The sequence below is a fragment of the Bison bison genome, unplaced genomic scaffold (assembly GCF_000754665.1).
Source record: "Bison bison bison isolate TAMUID 2011002044 unplaced genomic scaffold, Bison_UMD1.0 scf7180017864371, whole genome shotgun sequence".
NCBI classification, from domain to species: domain Eukaryota; kingdom Metazoa; phylum Chordata; class Mammalia; order Artiodactyla; family Bovidae; genus Bison; species Bison bison.
Window position 1 is genome coordinate 4,292,610 of NW_011494943.1, and position 5,329 is coordinate 4,297,938.

The following is a 5,329-nucleotide window of genomic DNA, read 5'->3' on the forward strand; positions in this document are numbered from 1 at the left end:
GGGAGGCCTGGTGTGCTGCAGTCCATGGGGTTGCAAAGAGTCAGAAACAACTTACCAACTGAATAAGAACCAAGATAGAATGCTAGATGAATCTGGAAGAGGGTCCCACACCTACCCCAGGGAAGGCTTCCCAGGGCAGGTTACATCTGAGCGAAGGCTTGGAAGAGGAGGGGTTGGGCAGGTCCAGGGGAGAGGGGATTCTCTGCAGAGGGGGCAACAGTAAAGTGCAGGCAAGGCGTGGGTAGCTGAGCGGAGCCTGGAGTGCGCAGAGGGTGAGACGGGCAGGGACGAAGGCCAGAGAGGCAGCGGCCAGGCCCCAGGGTCCTCCTTACACGCCGCACTAAGGAATTCACGGAAACAGACATCCATGCTGATGTGCGTGCCTGCTAAGTCGCTTCAGTTGTGTCGGACTCCTTGCGACCCCATGGACTGTAGCCCCACAGGCTCCTCTGTCCATGGCATTCTCCAGACAAGAAGACTGGAGTGGGTTGCCATTTCCACCCCAGGGGGACCTTCCTGACCCAGGCACTGAACTCAGGTATCCTTCATTGCAGGCAGGTTTTTTACCACTGAGCCACCTGGGAAGTATTTGTATGTATATCCCCCACCTTATTCCAGAAAGGGTTTAAAGAGGCTGTTGCTCAAAACTTTGGGTTATATTATCAACGCAATTGAGTGTAATTGAAGGATTTTAAGCAGGGAATGACATGCTTAGGCATGCATTTAAGAAACATTACTCAGGCAACACAGAAAACAAATTGAAAGGGGTAACAGGAAAAGGGGTAGGACTTCAGGCAGTTAAGGAACAATAGAGGCAATTATAATAATCCCGGAGTGGGGGGTGGGGGTGAATAACTAAGGTCTCAAGAAACACAGTGGCCCCAGAATGGCGAGGACTGAGTACTTCTGAGATGCACTCAAGTCTGGGCAGGATAATTTCTAAGCTCGTGGGCCTGATGATGCTTAACACTCTGGGACCAAACTGGGCAGAAAGAAATTGCTCAGGAAATATGTCTTGATAAAGAATTTGAATCAGGGAAACAAGTTATCAAGACAATTTGTCTGATATGAGAAAGCACTAATGGTGTAGAAACAGACAGTTCCAAGTACTTCGAGTTTACTTTGAATTTCCATTGGAACCATCTGCCCAGTTTCTTTTAAGCAGAGCCTTATTTCTTTCAAAAGACAGACGTCTGGTATTGCCCAAATCTCCTAACTGCGCCTGAAACGACTTTTTTGGTGCATTTTTCAAAGTTGCTGCTGTTGCTAGCAACCCCTGAAGGAAGAAAATTATCTCACTGTCATGTCTAGTTCCCACAGGCAGAAACTGGGGGAGGTGTTTGGTTTTTTTTTTTGTTTGTTTTTTTATATAAGAAAAAAGTTCTGCCCAGTTAAAGCAAACACCTCACACAAAAAGTTAACAACCCAATAACTTAAATTATACGTTGTGAGTGAAAATGTCCAGCATAGAACCTGGAATATGGTTCTCAGTCAGTATTCATTGGAACTGAAATTACTTTTTAAGAAGAATCTTAAAAATGATCAATTTAAAGAACTGATGAATACCAAATCTCCTAAAGTTCTCTATAACCTTGGGTTGGCTAAAAAGTTCATTTGAGTTTTCCCACAATATGTTAATAACTTTTTTAACTAACTCAGTAGAATCTGGCCTATAAGGAAATAAATTAGGGTGAAGGACAGGTGAGAATGTATTAGTTAAAAAGAAAGAAAAGTATGTTTTTTTTTTCTGGATAACATGATAATTAACATGATCTACATAAAAATGACTCACAATCAAAAAAAGAAAAAATAAATAACAGGTTCAAAGAAAATAGAGTTTTAAATAAATACACAGGGTTAATAATTGTTCTAGATACACTGACAGTAACAACTGGGAGAAAGGTGACATCACTGGTAATCTGTCTTTTCGTCACCTAGTTTTCTCTCTTCTGAATCAATATATGAAAGACACATCCTGTTGAGTTTAGAAGTCATTCACTTATTTAATTCTGGACTCATTCATATGACAAATATTACTGAGTGTGACTACTGCTTGGCTTCTGGGGTCAGCACTGGGTCCCTGCCACCATGTCATGTCTCTCCTCCAGTTTCCAACGACATGTTCCTCATTTGAATTTCAGATTTCACCAGAACGGCCTTTTGTAAATTATATTTATTTATTTGCTGTGCTGCATCGTAGTTATGCACGTGGGATCTTCGATCTTGGCTGAACCCTGCAGGATCCAGTTCCCTGCCCCGCAACCGGATCTGCACTGGGAGCGCAGAGTCTGAGCCACCGGACCACCAAGGGAGTCTGCAGAGTAGCCGTCAGTGTCCTCGCCTCTGCCCTCTCCTTGTTCGTCGTAATGTATGTATTCTCCGAGACGGCAGAGGCTGCCTCTGTGCCTCTCCTCTTTTCTCCCTGAGTTCTCACCAGAATGGTCTGTAACAGGCTTAGTCAAGTCATACTGCCACCGAATGAAATGCCCCATGAACGTCATTATTTCAAGAATTAGGAGCAGCTTAAATTATAAACATGTACACAAAGTAACTAAGACTTCATGACTTATTTGCATGTCACCGGCTCAGACAAAACTTTACGTCATACTGGTTCAGACAGAACTGCTGTCTGCGCTCTTAGTAAGTATAATACCTCACACTTATCTACTTTGGGTCCAATTCACTCTGGATTCAATTCCAGGATGTCTCACGTAAAGGGATCACAGTTGGTGGACAGCTGGTTTTTCTCTACCTGTAAGGAGAGGGATGACTACATTGATAAAAGCATTTTCATTTTTTAAAAAAGTATGAGAACCTATTGGATAGCACAGGGAGCTCAACTCTCAAGGCTCTGTGTTGACCTAAATGGGAAGAAAAGCTGAAAAAGAAGGCATACAGGCATACATACGGCTGATTCACGTCTCTCTGCAGCAGAAAATAACACGACACGGTAAAGCAGCTGTGTGTGTGTGTGTGTGTGTGCGTGTGTGTGTGCGTGCGTGTGTGTGTGCGTGTGTGTGCGTGTGTGTGTGTGTGTGTGTGTGTGCGTGTGTGTGTGTGTGCGTGTGCGTGTGTGTGTGCGTGTGTGTGTGTGTGCGTGTGTGTGCGTGCGTGTGTGTGTGTGTACGTGTGTGCTCAGTCACTCAGTCATGTCCACCTGATTGCAATCCCACAGACTGTAGCCCACCAGGCTACTCTGTCCATGGAATTTTCCAGGCAAGAATACTGGAGCAGGTTGCCATTTCCTTCTCGAGCAGATTCCTCTGACTCAGGGATCGAACACACGTCTCTTGCATCTCCTGCACTGGCAAGTGAATTCCTTATGACTGAGCCACCTGGGAAGCCCCAAACAATTGTACTCCAATAAAAATTCTTTTTAAAAGTATTAATAAGGTTTGAGTTGTCTTCATAGAAGAAGAATCTTCTGAAGCAGAAAATATACTAAAAAATAAGACCCATGCCCAAATCATGGGGAAAAGCTAAGTGAAAGGAGAACGGGGCTGAGTCCCTGGGAATAATTCAGAGAACATGTGTGATGAACAAGACACCTGGCATCCAGTCCCACTCTCTCCACCAGTTAACTGCTCGGCTTAAGCAAGTCCCTTAACCTCCCAAGTTTCTATTCCCTCCTCTATTTAAAAAAAAAAAACAACACAAGGATTAGATTAGATAGCTTTTAAAGATTTTTTTCCTAGTTCTAAAATTCTACAGTTCTTAATACCTGCAGACTTTCTTTCACATACTCTGACTCCTAGAAACCCCACCTTCTTTTAATAAATTCTATTTACTTGCAGGTGGTTGGACTATTAAGAAAAGCAAATTGTTTAAATAATGTCTGACTTTTTGACTGGCTTGACTCTCCTAACGGGCCATATATATAATTTTTTTTTTTCCGGGTAGTGATTTTTCAGGTACATCAATCAAGTAGCCAGTATTTATTGCGTGGAGCTAATTAACTTTCAAAATGACATTTTCATTTGTAACACGGGGTTGAGATTTGAACTCAGATCTCATCAATGGAAAGCAGCTGCACTAATAACCCAAGCCCCCTAATTCTGCCAGCTTACCCTCACCATAAATGTGTGATTAATCGCAGGTTTAAGGGAGTTCTCAGTTACTGTGAAAACAAATCATTACCAGAAACTGGCATTCCCAATTTATTTTATTTATTTTATTTTTATTTTTATGACTTAGACCCCATTCTCCATATTTTCCATATGTTTGGGGTCCTTTTCATCCATTCAGCACCTCGCAGAGAGCTCAGCTCACTCCTATCTCCTATTGGGTCATGACGAACAAGAGAATTTTGCTGTTTTCACTTTTCAGTTTCAAAGGTGGTAGAAACATGAGTACTCTGAAAGAAGAGGTGAGCGAACCGTGTGGGACAGAGTGAAGGCAAAGACGCTCAAGTGGGGTCCATGAAGTGAATGCAGCATTTCCCTCCCCTGTGAGATACAGGGACGTGCCCACTGAGGAACTGGAGAGCTGGCAGAGGGCTCTGAGAGTGGCTTAAGTGTGTGCTCAGTCACTTCAGTCACGTCCGACTCTGCGATCCCATGGACTGCAGCCCTCCAGGCTCCTCTGTCCATGGGATGGGTTGCCATGCCCTCCACCAGGGGATCTTCCTGACCCAGATATCAAACCCACGTCTCTTGTGTCTCCTGCATTGGCAGGTGGATTCTTTACTACTACGTAACCTGGGAAGCCCCTGAGAGTGGCTTATCTGTACCTTTTCCCCCATAATAGGAGAAAGTTATATAAGGAAATCTAAACAATTTAACCTCTTGGCTCTTGTTTGTTGACAGGAATAAGAGTAACTTGACCAGGTTTGGAGAGCATTTGAGGGATATTGTGATTAAATTTACTTTGGGGACACCCAGCTGCAAGTCAAGACATGGAGTCCAAAGCAGTGACAACTGCCACAAGAATCAAATGGAAAGAGACACACCCTCCAAAGATGCCAGGGACGAAGAAAACATTCTGTACAGATAAATACAAGCCTGAATCTGCAGTCACTGGGGGCAGCCTCTGTTAGTGGCCCCTAATGTTCTACTGAGCTGCCTGTCAAATCTGCGACCTCAGGTAGAACAGCATTTCTGTTGAGTACTAGCGGGAATTAACTTATTTGACAAGAGTTAACAAGACTCTCCCGGCCGCTGCCCCTGACCTCGGACGCGGGGTAACTCCTCTCGGCCGTGCCCCCTGACCTCGGACGTGGGGTAGCTCCTCTTGGCCGTTCCTGTGCTGTCGCAGTCTGGTACCCTCGGCTGCCGCCCCTGACCTCGGACGTGGGGGAACTCCTCTTGGCTGCCGCTCTTCGGGCATGGGG